Below are 27,513 nucleotides of genomic sequence, written 5' to 3' on the forward strand. Positions count from 1 at the left end.
AGCAAACAGTGAGCAGTTCTTGCCTATACATGGGATGAGACTTGAGCTAAATTCCTAGACCAGATTTACCATCTCCTCCAATATACTACATGAGTGAGTGTTTTGAAGATTGTATCCAAAGAATCTGAAAATAAGTTTATTCACATATATGCTACAAATTGTGAGAAGAGAGTGTAAAAATCATGAGAAACTTTATTCAGCACTCTCAAGGATAAAATATTTTGAGAGCATTTAGTACAGCAGAATATTTTGGATTAAGAGACTGGGGCCATGTTAAATTCATATATTAATGAAGTTGTTAAATGTGCCTTTTTGTTTTTCAGTTCATGGTGTGATCTTCATAAGTGGGCTGAAGACTTGTGATAATGCTGTAGCTTTAAAGCATGCTTTTCATCTTTGTTTTTAAGCTAAATTTTAGCCTAAACCCAAGTGAAGTGAGTGTTGCATTTGTGCAGTAGTGAAAAATGAAAGAAAATTTCTTTTTCAAATGCAATTTGAAAAATTTGCTTAGGTTGTTCATGCACGTACTGTAGAACCTTAACTCACCTGATCAAGTTGAAGTAGTAGAAGCACCTCAGTGCGAAAATAATGCTGGTTTAAAAGTACCTCTACACAGTGCTTACATATGGAAAAGGTGAAGCTATAGAAAATATGAAATTTTGGCAGTGTGAACAGTTTTCCTCGCATCAAATTTGCACAGTGGCAATTTCTAAAAGTGTAAGATTTTTAATAAAAGTTTATTCCAAGCTGCTGGAAATACTATGTGTCTCTTAGCATTCTGATCAAAGATGCTGGAGTTTTTTTGTGTGTGTTGTTAGTCTAAAACTAAGGTGATCAAAAATGTTCAGTAATTTTGTGGAGATAGTTTGCTTTACAACATTCAGCAAGAACAGATATTTTCTTAAGGAAGCAGCTAATTTTCCTTGTCAGCTTAGCACTGAGCGTAGGCCTGTTGGTGGTATGGGACACAGCAAAGCAAAGAATTAGTAAATCACTAGTATATAGGATACATAGTAAACTGTATATTAGTAAGGAATTTATTATATTTCTTGTTAGCAACTTGCTTTCTTCAGCGAAGAAATGGAATCTGTTCTGTTGAAAGCATGGCTTCAGCTGATTTACCAGCATCAGCTAAGGCTCCAGGCTTTTAATTTCCAGAAGGAAATATTTTCTGTTTACATTACATTAAGGAGTAGAGTGTGTGAGATTACGTGGAATCAAGCATGTTTCCAATATTAGGCAATGTTTAGTGGTGTTAATGTTTTGATATTTTTTAACCTTTTTTATTTTTTTTAGTTTTTCCAAATTGAGTTTCTCCGAACATAAATACTGAAAATCAACTAGGTGAAGGACATGTTCATGTTGGAAACATTCTTTCTAAATGGTGTAAATCTGTAGGTAGTGCAGGAAAGTAGTACCTAATTATGCAACACACGGCTCTTAATGAAATCACATGACTAAGCCCCTGCAGAATCTGTAGGTTGTACTTATTTTAATTCATTGAATTCAATTATTCATCTAATTCTATGTAAATGTAGGTATACTCTATTCATACATATATGTATGAGTGTGGGTGTGTATATAGACACATATATACACACAGATAAATATATATATATATGTGTGTGTATTTATGTATTAAAATAGCCATTGACATGCTTTAGTACTTGATCTTGGTTAAAATTTTAAGACACAGTTCCACACATTTCTGATACCATCCAAAAATGTTTGAAACTCTTAGCTTCCAGCAAGAATTAAGATTTTTCTCTGCTCACTACATGGAAAAATCCAGTAATTCTCTCTGTGATTTATTCCTGGGTATGTTGTGCATGTTACATTTTTAAAATTTTATTGTTATGTTTTTGATGTCTGATATAAAGGCCACTGGAAAAGCTTCAGAAAGCTTTTAAGATCAGGCTGTTACTAAACTCAGAGTAATATTTTGTGGAAAAATATGTTATTATCAGATAACACTTTAAAGTTCCAGGTGCTTATGTTATTTTGTTTACTACCTTTTTCCATACATATAAAAATAATCGATCAAGCATTTTAACTGTGAAGTCAGTTCCTTTTTGGTATACAACATTGATATTGTAATATATACAGATTTTAATGCCTGAATTTTAGAAATGAAAACATAAACTAGATATATAGTAGAAAAACACATTAATATTAAAAAAGTTTTATACAGATGCACATGCTTGACAAAAATTATATCAAATTAATTTAATACCAGTATAAAATGTATTTTATTGTTCAACACTGTGCATCAAGTAAGATGAAGAAGCTGTCAGAGGCAAGGGGAAGGTGTTAGAAAGAAACATATGTCTAGTGTAGACATAATTTTTTCTTACTGGGAACTGCTGAAAATTTTCATTTAAAAGAAGTGTCACTGCCTGAAATAATATATCGATATAAACGTCTATGCTGCTCAGAATTTGTTATATTTAGAATATTTTAAACTGAATTTTTGGCCATTTATAATTTTTAAGGTATAGGATTCTGCATGGCATTTTTCTCTGCTAAGTTCTCATAGATATTAACTACTTTGAAGGTTAAAAGAGCAGTATTCATGAACTGTTGGCAAATCTACCTAATGATCCCTTCTTTTGTCTCAAGTATTCAAGTCTGTTTGAAATAACACTGAGGCTTTGCAACTGTTTATTTTTCTTTCCATAAAAATAATTCACTTCCAAGTCATTGTATGGGGAGATACTCAGGAAACCAAACCTCTTTCCTCCATAAATATTTGGTTTTGTTTGCTTGTGTCACTCTATTATGCAAATCAACGTGCTGTCACACAGACTTCATACTTGGCTTTGCTCTGATGCAACTTGTCAGCTCTCCTTATAGATAGCTCAGTCTAAGAGGAGATGAGTTTGATGTTTACAGAGGAAGGGAGGGATTTCCTTTTGTTGTTTGCAGTCATCGGTTGAATCAGAGTTTGAAATACAAGGTGAAGATGGTTGGAGGTTGTAAATTTTTTGTTTCCTGAAGGAAGCTGTAGGCTGTAGCACTTAGCAGTAATGTGATGGCCACCCAGCACTTCTGAAAATATGATGTTGTACTGTTGCAGTCCCTGATTCTGCCAGTGCAACTGCATTTATGTGTGGGCTCCTGTTAAAGTACCTGATAGCTACCAGGGAACTCATCCTGCTGGCTCAGCAGGGAGGTTGTTTGTCCCACTGGCATTGCTGAGGTACAAAATTTAAAGGTCAGGAGAACAGCCTGGGGAGAGTGGCAAGAGGAAGGCAAACGTTTCTCTTCTGGGTCTTGCATAGCTCTGCCACTCTGGCAGTGACTGAGCCAGGGAATGGCTCCTTTGTGTTTAATAGCCTCGTGCCATTTTTATTAGTATTTTCCCTGCCCTACCTTGTTTTTCTGCTTTGTGGGAAAGGAGCTGCATTTTGGGAAACTATTAACTCGTCATTCTTGCACTTTGGCCTTTTATTTGACATTAATATTGTTTTGTACTATATTAATGTTACTTTATTTGTCCTTTATCTATAAGAAATGCAGTTGTTTGCAGATACTGGGGCTGTTTAATTATGTGATACGTAATAATTGCAAGGAAGCACTGTTCAGGTAAAGCATGACTTTCTGAGGCTTATCTCAAATTTTATTTAAAGTCGTGAGGCCTTCTTTGATATGTGACTAAGAACATACAGGATTTTTCTAAAAAGTAAAATCTCCAGACTTTTGCTATAGCTATAAAATCTTCAGCACTATGTGAACTTTGGTAGCCCATTCAGTGATAACTGGATTTCATAATCAGATACATCTTTGGAACATGGATATGTACTTTACACTGGGTGAAAAATGACTGCTCTGAGCATACGATACTGACAAGATGATCTGGTTCCTGACCTTCATTTCTTTCTTGCAAAGACCATACAGTACTAATGTTAGTTAAGTTTCTAAAGTGAGCAGTTTTTGTGACCATTAGGTGCCCTTGTTGAAGAGCTGAGGATCTATTTCCCTGTTGATCCACTGGCTGATGTTTGGAGCCTTTGAAGAGTTATGCCCATTATGGTCTGCAGGAGCAGCATTCATCTCTAATTGTAACACCAGCTGACCATTTCCTAAAAGACTGCAGCTGTTATTTACTCAGAGCTGTGTAGCTAATTTGATTTTTTTTTTGTCTGCTGCAGAGCTAATGAATCATTTTTGCTTCTTACTGGGTGCTATACATACATAAATTATAATTTCAAATGTTACATTACTTGAGGCCTTTTAAAGGGGTGTGTTGCTGAGGTACTAAGTATAATTGAAATGAGATACCAAGTGTAATGGGCTTAATGCTGATTTCCTTAGTAATAATCATATTTTGTCTCAGTTTGTTAAAATCAGATTTGTAAACCAAGCAAATGGTCTGGCCACCGTGCACAACTCGTATTGCTTGAAGGTCATTTAGGCATCCTAACAGCAACATTGAGAGTTGTGTTACAGAGCAAATTGCAGTAGGAGAGGTTTCAGCTTGGGAATCAATTATATCCTGAATTATGGGATTCTGTATCAGTGATCTTCTAAGGTAGCTGCAACAGTTCTTAGGTAGAGTGTTACTAGTCCTGTAAAAGTGATACTGACAGATGAGTGCAAAGCTGAATCTCCTGAGCAGGATTCCTGGTGTTGTGCAGCTTTTATTTGTTCACATGTCTTCATTAGCATAGATGCTAATGAAGCTAATCAGTATTCAAGGAGGAAATTGTAAAGGAAAGTGGATACTAGACACAAAGAAAGCATGGGATATTTTGGTTAATAGAGTTGATGTTTAAACTGTGATTGAGCATTAATGGCAGCATGTATGTGGAAAGGATGTATTTCTGAACATACTTATTTCAAATGTTCTTGGTTTGTTTTAATTTTTAGGACAAAAATGTTGTATGTAGTAGTTTATTACAATACAGCTATAGTATTTGTCTGGTATCAGTTACTGTGGATAGGCTGTAGACAGTTTAAACAATGTTGTGGCTTCATTATTTTGGTTTCCTGGCCTGTTTGATTTTTGTTGGGGTTTTTTTGTTTTGATTCTGAGCACCTCAGAAAGGTAGTTGGGGAATATCTGTTATCAACTCTGGAGACACTGCACCAAATCCTTACTCTGCTATCAGGAGTGGCATTGTTTTTCTGATATGCTGCAGTTGTTATCAATATGCATTAACAAAGCATTGTGAGGTTAAAATATTGAATATGTGTAGGGGAAAGCTGTGGTGTTTTGCAAAGCCATGCATTTGAACAGGGCATTGCATTTAATGAATATTAAAGTCATGACAGTAAATTGAATGTCTCATTTAGGGTTTCCAAAAAGACTTATTTATAGGAACAATAGAAACAGTATTTGGTATCCTTTAGTAGTAACATTCTACCTTTTGGACTTACAAAGAACTTCTGCTGGAGCTGTGGACTTTAGTACAGAACACTTAAGTTTGTGATATTCATGAGTTTCTTTCAGTTAGTCATGAACTTTCCCAGTGCCCACAATTCAGGGGCCAAAGAGTAGTGGATTAGAGGACTTGTCTGGCCAGCTGATGGAAGCAAGAAAGGAAGAGAATTTGTGTATCTTCTTTCTCCTTCAAGAATTTTTGCTTATGACTAAAAAATAAATCGAAGAGTGTTTATAAGAGCAATCCCCATCTCTCTTTGTGAGTACTCAGAGCAGTCTAAATAGGAGTAAAGTGCTAAGGATTGAATTTTCATCCTCTATTTTGACTCAAATAACTGGAATTACTCTGGGAATATTTTTCACATATTGTTGTTGCTTAGCTTGAGGTCTTGGCTAGTATTCTCTTGTATTTTCATAGACAGGGATAACATTCTTATGACTACTCTGGAGTATGTGTGACTGGAAATTTTTTATTTGTGTATTTTTAAATCCTTTGACAGAAGGCTAGCAAACATACAAGTGACAACATTTTTGAAGTTTGAAGAAATATTTCCCACTGAATCCCCAAATTTAACACAACTGCTTTGTGTGTATATTCTCTGATAGCAGCTCATCTTCTGCATGCTTAGCACCAGCTTGGCACAGTCAAGTGGAATATCTGTATCTTGATTATAGAGTCTGATTTCAGGACTTGAGTGGCAGAAAGATCCTCTCATGCTCATTGGGTGGTCAGGACAACTACAGCATTGTGGTTTCTTTGCTGTTCATGTTTTTTTTTTTATGTTAATTCATTTGCTAGTGCTTAATTAAAGTGGTAACTACTTAAGCACTTTCTTGGGAGGGTAGGAAGTACATTTAATAAGCCCAGTACCCAGCAGTGGGTGAATGTACCTGATCAGTCTGTAGGTTTTGTTCACATGAGTAAGTATCCCAGAGGAAAGTTGTGCCAGGAAATATTCCGCCTTCCAGCTGTAATTGAATGGGCTTGAACAACAAGCTGAGACAGCTGGGTCCTGTTTTGGTCTTGATTTGTAGGGACCCAAGGGATTGGGAGAGTGGGAAAGAAATCCTGTGCCAGTTGAGTGAGTTCAAATGAGGAAAAGAGAGCTTTGCTCCCTCGACTGCTCTGCATTTCAACTATTAATACAGCAATAAAGCCTATTCAAAAAGAGTTCTGTGTTCTTTGTGGTTTTTTGAAAGAAGGCTTGTGTGCTTAGCTATTGTGTCTTTTTTGAAATTTAATGTCTTATCACATGAGGCAGAATTTTCCAGGTCAACCACCCAACTTTAATCATGAGATCTTGTAGAGTGCAGGAAGGAAGCTGAGAAGTCCTCACAATAACCAAGGAATAACATCCTATTGGAAGTGTTCTTTCATGGGATCATTCATATTATAATTAAGAAACCCCAGGAAACAAGTAGTTAAAGCAACTTTTTGAGCAGTTTAAGTCCTTGATATCTGTATTTAAAATTAGTTTTCTGTGGTCTTGAGGTATAACAGGCTTTCCCATATTTCTTTTAAATATTGCTGGGTTTTGAACATGTACTTCTGATCACAATAGGAAGGTCAGGTTGCTTTTTTCAGGGAGAACACCAAATCAAATTTTTGAAGTTTACATTTCAAACATTAATTGTTAGTTAAACTTTTTATTTGCCTAAGGTTGACCTGTTGTTGACAACAGTAAATAGCTCTTTCTCCTGCCTGAATCAGGCTGTTTTAACAAATGGGTGTTTAAATTAGTTTGTTCAAATCTAGCTAATATGACTGTCAAATAAAAATAGTGTGAGGCTAGAAGTGGGACAAAATAAAGCTATATTTGCATAGTGATTTATTGTGTATTTTAAGTGAGAAGTATGCAGAGATGTATGGAGGACCTGCCTACTTTTGAAAACAGCTACAAAGATGGAACAGACCATGGAATCTTAGAATAGTTTGGGTTGTAAGGGACCTTAAAGATCACCTTATTCCAAAGCCCTGGCATGGAAACTGCCTTTGAGTAGACCAGGTTGCTGAGAGCCCCATGCAGCCTGAGTGTCAGGAGAAAACAGAGTGCTGCAATATGAAGCAGAGGGCCCTGAGGTGCAGGATTCATCCTAGCAGAGCATCTTCCCTAGTGTTAGTGGGAGAATGTTATTATAAACTCTTGCTGACTTCTGAGTGTTACTGCATCATTGTGTGCAAACTCCCCTGAGTTTTGCACACACAGACCTAGAAAGCGAAATTCTCTTTTATTTATATGCTGACTTGAATACTGGTGTATACAGACAGCTGAATGTAGACTATCAGGTTGAATTTCTAGCAGCTCCTGGCTTTTCTTACATGGTTGTGTGCCTTCATGGCTAGGGCTGGTCTGATGCTGTAGCTCAGAAATCCAAATGCAGAGGGCTCTGGTTTGTACACTGTAGTGATTTCATGGTAGGTATCCTCCAAATTTTCATGGGGCAAAACCAGATGTTCTGGCTCATCAATACAGTACTATGTTCTCTTTTGGTTATTTGAATGTGTAGAGTTCTAAACAACTCTCCCATAAGTAGTTGTGTTCCTGTAAGTGTGGGTTGTAAGCTACCTCAGGCACAAAATAACTTCTTAGCTAAAGAGTGTTTTTCAATTGTTGTCTTGTGCAATACTTAATAATCTCACAAATTATTATTTTGTGGGGATATTGCAACTGTTATGAAGTGTGGATTTGCTGTCATTTACTTCCCTTAGGTGAAAAGAGGTTATTCTAGAGAAGTGTAGAGTATGCAACATTTCTTCCAAGTAAAATTTCATTTGATGGCAGCTAATTTTATAAAAGGAAGTAAAAAAAATGAAAAAAAAAAGGTATGAACTTCTGAAGAGATATGAAATTCTGCCATCTTTATTTAAGAGTGACAATGAAATCTCATGGTCTTTTTGCTTCCTCCAGATCAAGTATATTATTTGTATTATATTTAAGTTTTTTCTAGGACAGAATAGCAGAATTTAATAGACAGAAAAAACTATAGTTTCTCACATTCCCATAGAAGAATGGTTAGCTCCTTAGTGGAAACTCCTTTTTTTTTTTTTTTCTGGACCCAAGTTTTGGGGTGTTGCTTGCAGGCAGTACTGGGTAAAGGTGGTATAGATTATGTCTAAATGTTCTTTTAGGTGCAATCTCACTGTTGTCAAGTTTGGTTTGAGACTTTGAAAGAGAAAGGGGAGCTACTGCTGTGAAAGCAATTTTTTTCAGAGTATTTTATATTGGAGGTGACACTTGTTTTATTTCATCCTTTGTAGCAGAGGAGCTCCATAGTGTCAAGGTCATAGCTGGGGAGAGCACCCTGGGAGAAATTTTTTTGAGGTAAAAAGGTCTACAGCATGAGAATTTGGGTATTTTAGCTATATATTTGTTTGAGATTAGAGAGGGTTAATTTAAAAAAGGCAATTGAAAATACAGTGCTTCATCTTCACTCTTTGCTAACTTTTGTTTATAACCAGTACTAAAAGCATTTATATTCCTCTAGTGTACTAACAGGAGTGCTAGCACTTATTTATATTTGTACATAACTTTGCATATTATATCTCTTAATGACAACATATAATAAAAATAAATGACTATATAATTTTCTTTTATGTCTTTAATGGTTAAATTGATACTTGATTATTTCTTTTGATTCTGTCTTGAATCAAAATCAGTTATGGATTAAAACATTAAAAAAATTCATCAAGATCTAAGTAAATAAAATCCTAATTGATAAATTGACTATCCTGAATGCCTGGTAATATGCTTAGAGAACCATAAAACATAGTTAGTGTATGTTTCATTTGAAACTGATTTTAGACTAGTGGCTTTTAAAATGCTTATCATTGGAGTAAATGGTGATGTGACAGGAAGCTATTTTTAATTATTTCTGTTGTGAAGAAGGTACTGCTGTTTTAGAAGTTGAGCTGGAAGCAAGGAAATGGTTATCACCTTTCTAAACATAAGAGAATTTGAAGGCTGTGTTTACTGTGTGTGCACACAAGGATATAAATAGCAGCAGTGTGGGGCTGAAGGGCAGGAGAGCAGGGCACTCACAGATTTGCCACCTTGGTTGCTATCCAGCCTAATTATGTTTGCTGTCAGGTCCTTTTGCACTTCTACATAGAAAATAAGGTGACTTTGAAAAGGAGAGAACAGCAGAAGCCACTGCCTAAAAGGGAAAGAAGGTGGCAAGCAAATGAAGAAATTAAATCTTCTTTCAGCTGGCTTTCCTATTTCCTCTGGAAAGAAAATATGGCCAATCATGTCAATAACAGTCCCCTATTATTATTGATTAAATAATAGCTGGCTTGTTTCTATGGTGTCTTTAGCTATTTAGCTTTCAAAAATAGAGTGAAATGTTCTTGTCTCGTGGATGAAAGGACATGTTTATAGGAATCCCATTTTTTACATAATTAACAAGTCCTTATGCATCTTGTCAGAGATGGATCATTTTTTGCAACAGGAATTTCTTTTTCTTCCCATCTATTGTATCCTTTTGTTTTATCTTGTGATTTTGTGCCAATGAATAATTCAGTTGGGTGAATATACTCTTGATTTCAGGAAAATAATATAACTACATTGTTACTCAACACACATTTATAGGTTAAAAACTCTCCCCCAAGTGAGGCAGAAATATGTAAGATTTTCCTTACAACACAGGTTTGCTGTTTGGTGTCATGAGGTCATTTTAAAATGCAAAACATCCAGATTTTTTCTATTAAAATTGCTCTGTTATCTATTTACTTAAATGTTTTTAACCATCCATGTATTCCAGTATGTTATTTTCATAAGTCAAAATGTGATCCTGAAATGACAGTTCAAAATTTGTGTACAGGCTGTGCTTAACTGTGTGCATGGGGTTCTGTTGAGAATATCAGGTGAGAACTGAATGTTGGCTGCCCCCCTGCTCTCAGCTTCTGAAAAATTCAGGCCTGTTATCTCGCCAACAAATTTATGTGTATGTGTATATATGGCATTTGAAGTGTTTCTCAGATGAAATTGGCCCAGAAATAATTCCTTTCCCCATGTGCAAAAGTTGATAAATGGCTGTTTGCAGTTTTGAGTAAGCACAAAAATGTTTCCTTCTTGGATCAGTGAGAGGAATTGCTGTTCATGGGGCAAAAAATTGTTTTCTCTGTCACATGTACTTCAGGACTTGTGGGATGGGGAGCAAAGCAAGACTTCTTTCCCTGCAGGCACAGAAGCAGGATTCAGGGGAGATTTTAATCTACTGCCTATATTAGATAAAGAAAGAATTGGGGAAACAAATCACCATATAAACCTGCATAACTCCAGAAAGTCGTGGTGATGCTTCCTTCTCTCTCCCCAACTTTAGATAGTGGGAAAAATGCAGATCATGCAGATTATATGTGGAAATGCACTCAAAGGCATCCTGGTGACTTCAGTCATGAGTGCTTCCTTAAATCTCTTTTGCACTTTATCAAAGCTCCAATGACCACAGTGTTTCAAAGAGGGAAGCTGGAGTTTAGTTCCTTAAAATAAAATAAAAACAAAAAACCCACCCAAACCAACAAAACAAGAAAAGACCCAAAACTAAACAAACTCAGAAGACATTTTATGGTCTCTGAGAAGAAACTATGAATAAGGTTATGGTCCTTCCATGATGTACTTTTTCTTTAAGTGCAGACAGTGAATTCAATATAGGAGACTTCAGGTATGAGGAAGGTGGTGCTTTTTCCTTTGATGGTTTTTATGTACACAGCTTCATAGATTATAGCCATTATAGCCATTACATAGAGGGATACTTTCTTTTTGTACACTAAGTTTCTTTAGGTTAATTTACTAGTTAGTATTCTCTAATGTACTGGTCAGTTTTGGAATGAAATAAAACTTACTGCTAGTAATTAGGAAATTCTTGAATGTGATGCCTGGACAGTTATATTTACATTTTCTTTAAATCTATAATCTTTGGTACTTAAATCACTCATATTTTTAGAAATAGTTCATAATCTTTCAAGAAAATATCTGACTTACAGACTCATTTTAAATCTAAAAAAGATGATACTAAGGAGATACTAAAATTATTTCTTTCAGATCCAGTAAGCTTGTTTGCAGTTGTACAGACATTCAAACTTGGCAATGTCCATTATTGTTTTACAGCCCAAAGGATGTAGTCTGAATTATTTGTCTTAATTCTTCTAAAAGTTGGACATAGCATAAGGGCCTCAACTTTGGATTTCCTGATAAACATTGTTATACATCTAATAAAATGTACAGTTTTGTTTGATGCTGGTCAGCATAATGGTGTTATAATGCTCTTTTGAAAGTGTCCTCTTTAACATATCATCTTAGGTTCTCCACTGATGCTGTGTTTCCTGACCACCACATACTCTTGGATCAGTTCAGGTCCTCTAAGAACAGATACAAGTCACTAGTGGTGACATTGAACTGTAGTTGTGGTGTCCAGAAAAAATCCAGCATGTTTCATTACAAGAAAAGTTACCTTGTTGTACCTCCATTTCCTGCCTCCTTCAGAATTTGGTTGAAAACTTGGGATCTTGGTTGTTAGATGTAATCCTGTTGTCTTTGTTACCTTCTGCTTATGTTTCCACCTTCCAGCTAAAGCTGTATCTAAAGAAACCCTGCCAAATCCTACAATCTGCTATATTTCCTTCAGTTCATCTCTGCTGTAGCTCTGCAGCAGGTGAGGCAAATTTCCCCCCTGGTGTGGAAACACAGGGATGGAGTCTGCTGAAGAGAACAAGCAGTTGGAACACTGGGGACAGAAGAACTTGTTCTTGTTTTGTCAGCACATCAGGGCTGCTGTTGTTTGCTGGGTTTGGGGCCAGGTGTTGAAATACATTGGTTGGGTGTTGGTTTTCTTTGATTTCTTCTGATGGTGCTCTCATATCTGCAGAGGCTGGGCCTCGGGAATTTGGATGTGTCTGGGATAAACTTACACTTCCTTCACTCCAGAGACCACAGCACAGGCTGAGGGGGTGAAGTCTATTCAGAGTGCTTCAAAATTGCCTTCACTGTGCTTGGCTTCAGCTGGGGTCTTAAAAAGCAGAGGACTTCCTTGACGGCTGCTCTCATCCTTAGGTCTGCTGAGACATCTGTTGTTTTGTTGTGGATTTTTTTCAAATTTCCTTATTACTTTTCTAGCAGAGGATTCTGTAACATGTATAAATATCTTCATCTGGCTGTGTAATTGTAAAGCTTCATAGGAATTCAGGTACTTCTATGAGAGAAAGGAACTTTTTGGGAGAAGGCTTTAGAGTTTTTTCTTATTTAAAAAAATATCTATGTACTGTTGAAAGGATCTCAAATGCCACAATTTCACAGTCCCTGCAGCCAAGGGTGCCCTTGAATTTCACATTCTCCACCAGCCCCTCCATCTTGGTGAGAGAAAGATCTTAGTTGCTGGCTAGGGTTAAGCCACAACACCATTAATAGCATTTCTTGGCTCCTCTATCACTTGGAGAAGGAAGTTATCATCAGCTCATTCCAGCATCCTCCTGGATTGCTTATGCTCTGCTGTGTTGTCCCTCCAACAGATATCAGGGTAGTTTCAAGCTATTCCCTTCATCTCCCATAGAAAACAGATCATGCCACTCAAGAGAGCATCTAAATTAGAATATTTTTTTACTCCCTTTGTGATCCTTTTTGTTGAGATTTGTTTGGAGGTAAGGAATTGCTCTAAGGGACTTGGTGTTACCTACATGCATGCCCATCCTGTGGAAATTTCCATTTAGTGGAATATACATATTTGTGTGAAATGTATTTATTTATATATGTATATATGGGTACACACACTCATATAGATATATATATATAAATCTTTTTTTTTGCATATGCATTATATCTATATCTGTATAAAAATAACTTTTTGATAACTCAGTTCTAACACAGACTGTTCCCTATTATCCATGGACAGTCATGGAAAGGGGATAGATGAAGGAGCAGGCTTGGTTGTAACTCCTTCCCTTACCTGTATCATAATTTCCTTGTCACTGTTCCTTCCTTTTGAGTGCAGGAACCTGTTGGCTTACTGGGATTCAGCTCACTGTAAGCAAATTTCAGCCCACCCACTATTCCTCACTGTACATAGCTGGAAGTTAGTAGGTTTAATTTCAGCTGGAGAGTGTACAATTTTTAGTCCCCTGGTGATTAGACTGCTAATTTCAGTAACCTCTTGACATGCTGCATTGGCAATCATCTGTCAGGCTTGAGTTCTGCCACTGTGCTTTGAGGCAGCAGGACAGATATATTCAGGAGGAGGGTTTGAGTGTGGAATTTAGACTCTACAAAAATGAGTCCTTTTATTTTTGGTTTGTTTTAGCTCTTCTGGAGCTGTGTTCATTCTGTGTGTGTTCCTGACTAGAGTATCTAATGAGGCAGAAATTACTTTCCTTACTTCCTCAAGCCCTTGAGAGTAAATTTCAGTAGGCCTTGCTGAGTGAAGTGTATCTAATGCATTTTCTTGTTTATTTAATCTTTTTGTTAGCATCAGCAGAGTAATGTGTGATTTGGTTGAGCCCAAAAAACTGAAATGCCTTTATCTGCTGGAATGTCACTCAGATCAGGCACATTGGGAAGTGCATTGTGTTCCCACCTGCTCTGCCCTCATTTCAGACAGCAGGTACTTGTCAGTCCAGTAGCTTTCTCAAATATTGAATTCACATTTGTTCTAAAATGTACTTAAATAACTGTAACTGGGGAAAACACTGCAGCAGGAGCAGCTCTTATCTTAACAGATGGAGCCTGGGCAAGTTGTATTGCCAGCTGGAAAGAGTGAGGAGAAGCTAAAGCAAGTGTTGTCTGTTTCAATGACTAGCAGCCCAAGTTACTGACAGTCACAGTTTCTCCATCTCAAGCTGGATTCTTCTGGAGATCCAGAAGAATTTTAAGGAAAAGGTATCCATTTATCCTGAGGTTTGTAAAGAACTACTTGAACACAGTGTAGTGGAAAAGGTTTTATACTTACTGTGGTTATATTGGTGCTGCCATCTTTGAGTATGAATTAAATCAAGTGCTGGTATTGAATAAAACAAATGCATTTTCTGTTCTTTCTTACACAGAAGTAGTTGATTTAAATTAGCTGTTGTGTTGAGCCAGAGATCCTGTTGACATTTGAAATAGTACTGAGAGGTTCATTATTTGAAATTTATAAAGGAGCAAGCAGTAAGATTTATCTCTGCAGTGAATATTGATCCTTTGTGGATTAGCACATTCAGGGGAAGCACTGTACCATGGCTGATGCAGAAAACACAGGGAGGGGGCAAAAAATCCCAGCTGGGGAAAACTCATAATGGCTAGAACATGCAGTACCTGGCTCCAGAAGAAAATATTGCAAGGCGTTTAGAAGTCATCTGAGAAAGCTTGATTTTGGATGAGTTTTGATATTGAAGATTCCAACAACTTCATTGTAAGTTAGGTGGGTAAGTTGCTGTTTGATGAAAAGGTATGAGAGATGTATTTGGAAATACTCAGAAACTATAGGAAAGTAATTTCATTTTAAATTTAGCTCCAGGTAACTTTACAGAAACAAGACATGAGGAAGTAGTAATTGTTAACATACACAACTAAAGTCACTGTAATACGTGATTTTTATATATAAAGTTCAAATTAGGTTATCATTGGAAGGTGAGACCTTTGTAGTTAAATGTATATAAATACCTTTATTAATAGATCAGGAAACAACCACAATTGAAAGCAAGAAAATTAATGTATTGAACATTTCTTGTGGTATATCCTGTTAAGATGCTCCCTGTTATTATAGTTTTGTCTATCCCTCTGTGTAAATTAAGTAAAAATTGAAATGAAATACTAACAAAAAGAGAAGTGAGGAGGTTGAGGGTGTTGTGTATTCATTACTCCCTCTTTATGGACTTGGACATCTTTCTAGTATACAAGGGAATACTTGATTCTCATTTTCTGAAGTGTCTTCTCTTTTCCTTTCTTTTGTAATGAACCCTTGTGTGCACAAGTAAATTTCACAACTCTGTAATTCTCTCGTGTCTGAAGCTGGCAGTTAGCATGGGAGTTCACAGTTATGCAGTCACAGGTGTCTGGTTATTTCAATAGAAGTTAAATGTTTGCATTCTTCTGAGGATTTGGGCCCAAGACGTGTTGAAAACCCACTGCAGTAATTTCGAAAATTAATGTGTATTAAATGATTTTCCTATTTTCAGAAATACTCTGTGGATATTGGGTTTCTAGAAAAAGATTTCTCAGATTTATAGAGTGATATCTCACTTTCTTATGAATCATCTTTTCTGTATATGTATGTCAGAGGAAGCAGTAAATCAGAAAAGTTGTGATCCTTGGAGTTGCCCAAACTTGATGTAAAGTATTTGTGTATTTATCTGTTTGCTAAAAGATGTGGAGGGAATACTCAGTATTCAACCAGTTTTATCTGCTGGCTCCCCTAAGAGTCTGGGCACAGACTCTTGCTTTAAAAAACCCAGAAAACAGGAAAAGAACAAACTCTCAGAAGTAATTCTATGAGCAGAAGTGGGTAATAAAACTTGATTTTTTTGTTAATGGTGCCTTGTGCTTGACTGGAGTCCCTGAGTTAAAGGTTTTGTCACAATTACAGCACTGTGTGGGCAGATGTCTGCTCCCACCCCTGTGGCTGTTCAGGGTGTTCCCTTGGGATTAGGGAGTAGGGGGGGGTGCTGTTTTAGGCTATGTGTGTGTGTTCAGGAGTCTCTCCTGCCACCCAGCTACCTTTGCAGAACATGCAAAAAAGTGAATTGTCTTTGAAGCATCTTCCACTGAGTCACATCTGATTCAAGTCAGGTGAAGGGTGGAAGGGATGAGGGTACCTGGATGCAGAAACACGTGCTGTGACTGCAGGAGTGATGCTTCTTTCCAGTCTGTGTCACCTTCCTGGCAGCAAAGTCATGTATATTTATGTGTAACAGATTTTGTTGGTGGTGACGATGCTTAGTCAGAATTATTAATTTAATTATAAACCCACATGTGTCTGAGGGCAGTTGTAAATCTAGAGGATGAAACCCCAATGTTTCTGAATACCACCTCTGTTACAGGTCTTTGTAAGGACTGTATTCTGCCCTTCTGGTTTGTTTGCTTTTTATAGGCTGTGCACAATGGCTATTGTAAACACCAGCCTTCCATTTGCTGCTGGATATAACATTTTTGATTTATATGCCATCATTATTTGAAAAATAACAAGAAAATAATCCCAAAATACCTTATTGTATGAAAGAGTCCTTTCCATTTCAGCAGCTAGATAAGCAGCCCATTTCCTCTGAATGAATGTTGCTAAAGTAGTTTACAGTAGTTACCATATCCGGACTGAATTCAGGTTTTCCAGGTGTGTGTTTTTTACTCTACAGATGGTTTTTGAATGCACTTTTCAGATAAACTGAGAGTATTCAAACAATCAGTTGCATATTACATTTTTATAATAAATAGAGAAAGATTTGGGTGGAAAGAAATATTAGTGTAGAGTATAAAGTTAGCAATGTATAGCTAGGAATGAAAAGGCATCAGTTGTGTATGAGTTCAGTCAGAGTTGTTGGGGGAAATGCATTTGGAATTCTTGCATATATTGCATTTGAATGATCATTTTCCACTTATGCATGACATTAGTTTCAGAAATCAGTTTTATTTACACAGATATAACTAGAGAATTTCAAAAAGAGCAACTTAACTTTTTTTTTTGATGAGCAATGTTGTGAAACCAAGCTAAAACTAATAGGAATGTTTTGTAGTAAGTTCTGAGTAAATACAGACTAACAATCTAAAAATAGGTGTTAATGAGGGCAGGAGTTGGCACACTTTTCTAAGGATTTGAGATCAGAAAAAAGCCCCAGTGTTTAGACTGTGGGAAGGGAAATGTTGCACTTCTCGTGTTCTTTGTAATGGGTAGGGAGTTCACTGGGTTATAATGCAAATAATCTAGTTTTGACCTGAGACTAGACCCAATTGCTAAAAAGGGTTTAAAAGTACTGTTTTCATATCAAAAAAATATGAAAAATTTACGGAATTTGGAGAAAGTTTTGACCATCTTTCATGCTGTTAAGCTTTCACTACTTCAATGTGTTGCTCAGGTCTAGAGGAAGAAGAGGTGTCATGAGCAGGTGTTTGAAGTGAGGACTCTTGCTGAAAATGGAAAGATGATGAAATAATTAGTGAAATGGGTTTTGTCATATCATGTGGAACATAAATTATCCATACCAAGAAGAAACATTTGTTTGCTTACATTTTACTGTGAACCACTTCTTAAATTGCTCCTTTGTGGTCTGTGGAACAAGACATTTGTAAAAATGTGAGCTATGAATTCATATCCCTGAAAGTACTTTTTTCATAGATCAAACCTTTTATAAACTAATTTCAGAGTGAAGAGTAATGAATTTCTAGCATTTATTTTGCTTATGACTTAATTATGATTTATATTTGCAAAATGTCTTATTCCCAGGATTCTATTTTTATTAGAGTGCAGTTTCCATTTGAGTATTTTTACCAAGTAGATTGCTAATTTTTAGAAATTATAAGTGCTGAGTAAAATTTTTGAATGTTACCTTTTCTGAAGTGGGGTTGATTTATTGAGGTAACTAAGTGACTCTCTCCTTAAAACTGCTGCTGGTTTTTGAAATTAAAAATTTGTGTTCTGCACTCCTCTGAAAATGTATCCAACTTCCGTATTATCCCATTACTTATCTCAAACTTGTTTGTGTGTGCTGTGTCTTGCCATGATTTTTCCTTTTAAGTTTCTAATAAACAAGACTTTTGAGATAAAACTTGGGTAAAAGCATGCAAAGAATTTTCAGAACTCAGTGGATATTTTATGTGTTTAGGATCACAACTTGCAAAACATTTCTTCGCCAGTAAATCAAATTCATATAAGACCATCTTTCCTGTCTATACTTAGGGGGAAAAGCTTACAAAAATTTTGAAAATATGTCTAGAATTTGAAGATGCAGAATAATTTGTCTTGAGCTTAATTGTTCTTTTTGGTTAGTTTATAGTTTGAAATGGAACCAATCAGTCATTTACAGAAAGATTGTTAATTTCACTTGTGGCCTCCTCTTTTGATCTTATGTTGATAAACAAAACCAAATAATTGTATCTTCTTACAAAATTACTCAAAGATGACTTTGAATTCAGGGTCAGCCTTGCAAATATGTGCATGTAAGAGTTCATGGATTTGAGGTCTCTCTTATTTGTGATGTGTCATTGACAGGGACACTGAAATAAGTGGCGTGCTCTGTAGCACAAAAGTCAGTTCAGGTGCACCATGAGTGAATCCCTTCACTTGATTCATTAGGCATTCTAAAGGGACAGTTTGAACCCATATGCCCTGAAAGGTTGGTTTAAAATCATTTTCTGTGTAGGTAATAGAAGCATTAAGGGTGCCTAAAACTAGAACCAAGATACTTATTAAAAAATAAGTGCAGGTTTCTCTTTGGTTTCATAAATAATTAAATCCATCCTCTGGGTTCCAGAATTATTCTTTCCTGCAACCTTGGTGTTACAAAGAAGGTGTGGATCAAAGCAATCTCTTGACACCTGCAGGTGTGCCCACAGACAAATGTGGTTTAGGTAGGAACTTCCTGCTCACAGAAAATATTTATTATAGGTTGGTTACAGGTGTTGGGAAACGTATTTGTCTTCTTCAGAATGAAGATCCTCTTGAAAGTTTGATTTATATTAATGGGGATGGTTTGCAGTAGCAACAGGTTTTAGTGATTCAGCAGCACTGAGGATAAAATTATTAAAATTGCCATGAGGTGAAGTGCGGTCGAAATAAAAATATCTTAATCAGCATTATTTTCCAGTGATCACTTAATCAGGAAGAAAGTGGAGATGATTGTGGTTGGGAAATAGAGCCGGATCTGGTGCACAGTTAGGTACTTCAGCTTTATCATATGGTTTTTATTCTCAAGTGGGCCAAATCAAGTTTATTACAGGAAATTTACATCCTAATGGTACCGAACTTTCAAATGATTAATTTTTTTTTCATTTTATTTGCATTAGTTTTAAGGTAACTCTGGAAGTGTGCTGAAGTTCTGGGATCTTTGGAGACTTTTCAGGAGTGTGGTTTCTTTAAGAAAGGGCTGCTGTTAACTTCATAACGCCCTGAAATGTCACAAAACTAAGAACAGTTCTTGAAACATTACTTCATTTTGAATTACAGTTCTTTTACCCTTGTGTCAATGCAAAAGAACCAGACAATAATGTACCTGTTCAATTGGATTACCCAGCTTGAAATACAAAGAGCAAACAAATGAGTAAGTCTGCAGTCCTTACAGTACAAATAGCATAGGGTGATGGCATTTAAAATGATGTGAGGTATGGGTGGAAGAGGAGCTCAAGCTGTCCAGGTGGAACAATTTCTGTGGACATATGGAAGGTGTTTCTTCTTTTTTTTTTTTTTTTTTTTTTTTTTTGTGACTAGGAACTCAAAATTTCAATAAAAAGCAGTTGTGGAGATGAACCTTATCTTAATCTAGGCAAAAGTCCTTCTCATAACACCAAGTTCCTACTCAATGTAGTTTTTCATATTTCCATTTGTCATACATGATATTGAAGTTCGTTTTGTTTTTCTGAATTTTAACGTTGTTTTAATATTTGAAATTCAGTTAAATGTCATGAATGCAGGGCTTCATATAACATTTTCATTTCAAATATTGCCTATAAGGGCCAAAATAGGAGTGTAATTGTGTGCATTTGTACAAGTTCTGTAGCTCTGCTTGGGGCTTTAGAGCTGTGTTGCAATGCAGATACAAACAAGAGAAACCTGCAGTAAATGAAGTGCTTCATGAGCAGATTTGTGTCATGCTTTTAAAGAGGAAACAAGGTATATTGGTACATGTTCATGTTCATCCTGTGGGCACCTGCCAGAGGTGTCCTGAAGAGGAATTTGCTGCTATTTTGGGTTTGGCTGCGTTACTGTCCTTCTTCTGAGACCCTTGCAGCTTGGTGGGAAGTGTCTGCAGGGATGTGCAGAGAATCTTGGGGGGGAACTTGTGGAGGAGTGAGAGACAGGACTCAAATAATTTGTATGCTGTGTGAGACTTGACAGGTGTGCATTTTGACAAGTTCTAAGTGTAAGTGTTGGCTAAGAATATATGGCTACACATATGAGTCATTTCAGAGAAGGAAAGTTTGTGGAGAGTCTGCTCACTCCCTTTCTCACAAGGATTAGAGCATATCATTTAACTAATTAAAAAATATTAAAAGTGCTTTCAGTTTTACAGAGCTTTTACAGCTTTTTTGTTTTCTCCTCAAAAGCAAAAATTTAGTTGCTCATGTAAGGTGTAATGAGATTCTCAGTATTTGCAAAAGATTATTAAATGCCTGACCTCAGCATATTTGCTTTATATAGATATTTTCTTTTAATTAAAATTCTGAGGTGAAAGGGAGGCAAGAGAAGGGAGTGTAAGGCAGTATCCCTTAAAATCCTTCTTTCTGTAGCTTCAGAAATGGAGACTTCTGCAGTGCTGTGAAATACCTGGGAAGCTGAGCAGGGGACTCAGTGGACTGAAGTTGCTGGCTTTCTTCTAGAAATAAAACGTTTCTATGTTAGTGCAGCACGCACCAGAATTTCTAGAGAGGGCTCAATTCTATATTTTAATTGAGAGGATTATTGGAATTATAAATCAAATACGTGTTGAACAATTCTTTATTGAGGGATGCAAACCCAAAAACACAACAAAGGAAACAATGAAATGATTGATACCTTCACAAGTGCTTTGAGAGAGGACATGTTTCAGGCCTTAGTTGTGGTTATAACAGTAGCTGGTCTTCAGAGTAGAGTGCTGTTACTTGACACATTCTTCCTCCCCTTTTCTTTTTTTCCCCTCTCCCTCACTGAAGGGTGGTTGCATGCTCTGTTTATTGTGCAATGTTTGATTTTTTTTTTCCCTCTGATATTCATCAACACACAGTGTTCCACAAACAGCTCTTTTTCTAGAGTCTAGTCAGACTAGAAGGTGTTATATCTCCTTTACATAAGAAAAAGTAATGTTTTGAAGAACTAAGAATTCTCCTTAAAGTATTCTCCTGATTTATTTTGATTTTTCAGATCATTTAGTAATTCTAAACACAGGTCTGATTGATTGATTGTACTTACAGCTGAAATGTCCAGCATTTTTTGGCAGTCAAATTCCAGCATACTGGGTTATTTTTCAGACATTGGGGAATGTGAAGTTTAAGCTTGACTGTTTTAAGTGTGATTTTAATTGACTTGTTTCCAGCTCTGGGGCAGCATGTGGGATGGAGTCAAAGCAGCGTTCTGCTTTATAAAGTGTAAGGCCACCTTCTTCCTTCTCCTTTGTTTTAGCCTTTCAGGGTTTTTAAATGTCACAAAACTTTCTTCCTGTCTGCTCTTGATTTACTCTGAGAGCATTTCCACCCTCTTTAATAGGTGGAACAGGAGACTTGTAGCACAACCAGTTAAGTTTTGCTCTAGAATTCCAATCCACAGCAGGATGAATTAAAGTTCAATATTTCACTTTGCTGCTAGTATAATAATATTTAAACATAGGGTGGTTTACTGAAATTCTTGGGATGAGAAAGAATGGTAATATAAAAAAAATAATGGCTTTATCTTGATGTGGTATGGAAGTGTTGTCCAGATCTGCAGTGGGTGTTTTGTGAACACAGGGATTATTTTTCGTTTGAGTCTGGGGAAGGAAAAACCAGAACTACTCCAGTATGTTTGGGAAAGGTATTTTATTTTTCTCTCTAATTTTAAAGTTCCAGTTGAAGAATATTTTGTGGTAGCTGTAGCCAAAGTTGGCTGGATGGTCTCTACTTGACCTTGATGCAAACACAGTAGGATCCAGAATATTGTGTCTGTCTATACCATAGTACAGGAATTTGTGGACATGCTTCTCATTCCTGGAGAATGCCAGATTCTTAACTTGTACTTAGAGATGCTGGCACTTAACTGTTCATCAGGGAAAACATGTCAAAAATGTTCTGAGGGTGTGAAAACTGAATCTTAACTGTTAAAACTGAGAAGGGTATTTGTGGCTTTTATTTTTTACATTGTCTTGACTGATGTTCTGTGGTTCAGCTGCTATCGCTGTTGACTGCAGTGTTTCACCCAATTTCCTCCTGAGAGTTGGCAGAAACTGCCAAAGCCTTCTTGGCTATTCTGCCAACCTTAGGTGGGTGGAAAGGAAAGATTTCTTTTCCATCTCCTCTCAAATTATGCTTTAAGCAGCTCTGCCTTGCTGATTGTCAATTACTTCCCCTTTGTTTGGAGAAAGCCTGGTTTTTTTAGGAGTGGTTTTCTCTCACACCTCCTTTCTGGAGTTTTTTGAAAGCTCCGGCTATGGTCTGTCTTAACTCAAAAATGCTATTTACACATTTCATAATCTCAGCTGATAGAAGCCAGTGGAAAATAAATATTTTAGGTTTGGATCAAGCCTGTAAAGTAGAAATACTTGTGAAGTTCCTTTCAGGAATTTAGCCAAAATTTCAAAACTGCAGAACACTTTTAAAAAACTGAGCTGTCAATATATTATTCTGCTTTGGGTTTGTGGTGGGGTTTTTTGTTGGGGTGGTTGAGTTTAGTTTTTTGTTGGTTTTTTTTTTCCCCCAAAGACAGCACTAAGAAGAATTAGAGAGCCTTCTGGTATTGAGTTAAATGACAATCTTTTTAGACTATGTGTTTTTTCTCATTTGCATGGGGAAGCTCTGTATGTATTTTAATAAATACTTTTAGCTGGTGAAGCAAAGGGGTTTCTGTCTTGAAATGGCAAGTGACTAGTTTCCCGTGGTGGTTGTTTGCTTTCCCAATCTATTTCCTTCAGAATGAACTTTCACTGTTGTTGACAATTCTGGTGGATACAGTTTTAAATTTTTATATCTTTGACTTGACTTGGCATTTTACATTGCACAGTGCAGTGGGCAGAAGGCTGGGTTTGCTGTGGGATGCCTGATTGCTAAGGAAGCGTGTTTTGTAATTTGAGAAGTAAGATAAGGGTATCTTACTGCAACCTGTCAGTCAAGGGTACAGTCTTCAGTCTAAGCAGAGTTAGCCAGCTTGTTGAACCAAAAGTAAATGCAGCATCAGTGAGGCACTGAGAGGAATTCCTGAACACTGTCTTGTTATGTTTTCTATTTAAATGGGTTGTGGAGGCACATTCCCAATTGCTTCTCCAGCTCTGCTGCACTTTCTTTAACAGTCAACATGATCTTCATGTCACTTGGGTTCAGTTTGAACCCATGCCTGCAGCACCCCTGGTTCCCTTCAGGGCTGTGCTGGGGAGGGAAAGGGGCACTGGCAGGTGAGGGAGAAGCAGGAACCCCCAACAGGTTAGCCTGGGAAAATCTGAATTGCAGGGCTAGCCCTGCCCAGGCTCTGCAGACAGAAACTTGGAGCTGGAGGGAGAGTGAGCAAGGCAGGAGCATGAGACTGACTTTGCTAATAAAGCATCCAAAACAGCTGTTTTACTGTTTTGGTGTCATTTGGTATAATCCTAATACTGAGTTGCATTGGGCTATCAAGTCACTGCCATCCCTGTGTCAGCTCTTTTGGAAGATGTGGAGTTTTATCTCCGAGAGTTTAAAGCATAACCCCCTTATTATTAAATAGACTGTAAGTAATGCTAATAACTACTTCCCCACTGTAAATATGATGAACAGACTGTTGAAGCTCAGTGTCACTACTGTAGAGTTCATTGTTTTGCCTCTCTTCTGCTGGATGCTTGTTGTAATTATAATAAAATCCTGCCTTTCCAGGGCCAGGGGGTAGAACATATGTTCCTCTGCATGCCTGGCTTGGCAACTAGACTCCTCCTGAGTGTTTGTCTATGTGTTTAACACGTTACTTCTGATGGAGTTCTGGTTAAATTTCAACCAGAAAAAAATGAAAATTCTAACACTTGTTGTATTCTCCTTTTAGTGAATTTTATTTTTTTCCATGGATTGTAGGCATAAATGGAATGAATGGCTAGATCATGAAATGTGGGGATAGACCTATAGAAACGTAAATAAATTGAAAGAATAGTCATGGCAGGTTCACCTTGTTTGAAAATGCAGCTTAGCTTCCTGCATCAGTACATTGGTTGCCCTGAGGGTGAATTGGGAGATTGTTTTTCCTTGCCATGTGTAATTGATTGAATAAGTGCAAGGAATCTTGCCAAGAGGGTGGTGGCACAGTTTTCCCAGGCAGGGTGAGATGGGAAGTACTGGCCAGGTGGAGTGGCCAAGTGTTTTTACAGAGCAGATTTTTATAGGTCAATTCTTATCTCTCCATCTCCTTCACAGAGATTGATAACATAGAGTATTTTTCACAGCAGCCTCCTCCATCAACATTGTGTATGACTTGTCAATGTGTGGCCATAGAGAACATGCTGGAAAGTTTTATGTAATGAACTTCCAGCTCTTGTGAGTTGAAAACCAGCAGGAGGAGGCAGTGGCCAGACTCCCCACACTTAGCCTTCCTTTGGAGGAGGAAGAGTTCTCTTTGGCACAGCAAACTGCTGCTCCCTAATCTGTATCGCACATGGCTAGCAACTTTGAAAAGGGATGTGTGTGTGGAAAATATCATCTATGCTCCTGTGTATTTCTGTAGGCTGAATGAAGCGCCAAAGGAAATGCCCATACTGCCTCTGAAAAATCTGCAAAGCAAGTGTGTCACTCTCATATCAACCATGAAAGAAACCACAGCTCCTGTGAAAAAAGAGGGTGTTGTTTTGTGTTAACTTTGTGCTGATTCTCTTTAGGGAGATGGGGGTGTAAATGAGGGCTGTGTTCCTGCAAATCTGCTTTTCAGGGACCCCTGTTTTGAAAAGCATTCCCTGGCCTGACCATTTGCTCTCTCTATAAGGCCTGTAGGACACTGCAAACTGCTTGCCAAAGGTCTGCCTGTTAACCTCCTAGTCTGGAAATCTGTGTGGATGAAACGCTGTCTGCAGAGAGCCTTCCAAGACCCCAGGCCAGGCCAAGTTTTCTATACTTAACATTGCTGTTGCCACAAGAGCAGCAGATGTTTGCACAGTAGACAAACAACGTTGATGATAAAGCAAATTGGCCTTTTTTGGAACAAGCTATTTGGAGCACATTCCTAGGGCAATTTTTTTTTTTTTTTCCCTTTCCCCTTTTTTTTTCTTCTTTTCTTTTTTTTTTTTTTCCTGGGGCTCTAACTTTTCTTCCAAGAGCTGCTTGGCTCTACATTGACATCTCTGCTAGAGGTGATAAAAAAGTTACAGGGGAGGGAGGTTTTACAAACTTTTCCACTAATGCTGATACTACAAATCATTTAACCTACTCCAAACCTATTTTTGTCGCTGTTATTTGACTGAAGTAGTTATAGTGATGTTTATTTTTCCAGAATCCCTATGGGAACCCTGGAAGATTTCAGAACGTAATAATTAAAGAATGACAGGCCTTTCCTTGCAATATAAAGTGAGGAAGAGCATTGTGGTTTAAACAGCTATGCTGTTGCTTGTTAGCAAGAAATTTTGCCTTGTACTCTAGCCAGGCCTATAATGGTCAAAAAATGTTGCAGTTGAGAACTACATGTTTGTTTTCAATCAGTTGTTTTTCAAGTTAAAAGGCTCTAATGGCTTGTTTTAATTTGTTCAGTAGTATTAATATTTGTATTTAGTCACTCAATGTAGCACAGCTCAGGCTGTCCAAGTAAGGCATTTTCTTATCACTTTTTCTAGTACATTTTCTTAAAAAAGTACATTTTCTTATCACTTTTTCTACTGCAAGACCTTTCTTTTAAGGAATAAAAGATTCTTAAAAGTTTGGGGAATCTCTGTGAACTTGAGTGATATACTTCTGTTTAAATTGCATTTTAGCAATATTTAAAATGTAATATTAAACCTGTATTTTAATTTTGTAATTCAATTTTTTGAATAAAGTTATTATAAATGTAAAGCAAAAGTAGCACTGCAGTGAAAATCTCAGTGTTATATGGCTGCATCTTTACTATTTGGACCTAACGCTGGGTTTTTGTAATCATAAGCTGATGTTCCTCTAGTTGGAACAGATGTAATTCCTGGGAGAGAATTGATTCCTGGTATCTGAGAAATTTCAGAAAAAAGAGACCAGGTTCAGACTTTGGAACCACTGAGATTTTTAAAGGGTTTCATCTATTGTACCATGAATGTTAGTAGAGCTGTGCTGTAAACATGTGCTGCATTTTTGTGTCATTATTCTACAGATGTGGTTTAGAAAGCTACTTTCACTAGGATGAACACATTTTGTAGGGGGTTTTAGGTATCAAAACTACAGGTAGCTTGTGTCTAGACTCAGTTTATAGGGTTGCTTTGGATGAACACAAGGTAGTATGGTTCTGGACAAGGATGCTGTAGTGCCTTGAAGGGCTGCATGATCAATATTAAAGTTCTAAATTGAATTATGGGATTTTAGCAGGATTATTTCATAACATTAGAAAGAGAAAATTCTGAATTCTAGGAGAACCCATATTTGGTTTCTTACACGTGTCTAGGTCTATTTAACTTGCTTCTTACTTAGGGTCATTTGATTTTGGAGTTTTTGAAAACAGTTCCCCATTTCTGTTTAGAAATGTTATTCTGAACAAATTGTTCTGCAGTACGATGGCTCTCACAACTCTTCCCTGCAAATAAAACTGCACTGATTCCATCAGCCCCTGTAGAGAGAGAAATGGACAGAGATGGGCCTCTGTACCCTGAAAGCATAAGCTAATAAGGTTTTATGGGCCTTGTAAAATGGTGACTTTACAATGTGCCTTTTTGGGGTTTTGTGATTCAGCAGTGTGATTGTCAGTGCCTTGTCCATTCCAAAAATAATGTTCCCTTTTCATAGATGTGAAACTGGGTGAAGTATCTCAAGTTGTTTCTTTGGGATCATCGAGCTAGACTGCCTTTGAGCCAAAAATTGAATTTGTGTTTTGGAGACCCATCCCAATTCTGATTATACAACCTTCCTGTATGAACCATATTTACTGAAGTATCTGGTTTAGTAATAGGATTTCATTTGTGTAAAGCATTGAACGTGCCTTTAGAACAATAATTTTATAAAGAAATCCTTTTCCTGCTAAATTACTTAAAGCTTCAATTTTTAAGTTTTTTTTTTACCAAGGGTTGCGCTATGTATGTTTTGATGTAGAGTTATCAGTAACTTGTTTTGCATGCATGCAGAGATGTATTAATGAACCAGGGCTGGTTAATTGTAGTGCTAAATGTGGCTAAAAGAGAGGAA

The 27,513-nt window shown here is 37.0% G+C and overlaps 1 protein-coding gene across 9 annotated transcripts in view; it reads left to right on the top strand.

The window, feature by feature from the left end:
• Positions 1-27,513, top strand: part of CDC42BPA (CDC42 binding protein kinase alpha) — a 183,434-nt gene that overhangs the window by 30,114 nt on the left and 125,807 nt on the right. The gene's annotated exons all lie outside the window — the stretch shown is intronic.

The sequence above is a fragment of the Molothrus aeneus genome, chromosome 3 (genome assembly GCF_037042795.1).
Source record: "Molothrus aeneus isolate 106 chromosome 3, BPBGC_Maene_1.0, whole genome shotgun sequence".
Lineage (NCBI taxonomy): Eukaryota > Metazoa > Chordata > Aves > Passeriformes > Icteridae > Molothrus > Molothrus aeneus.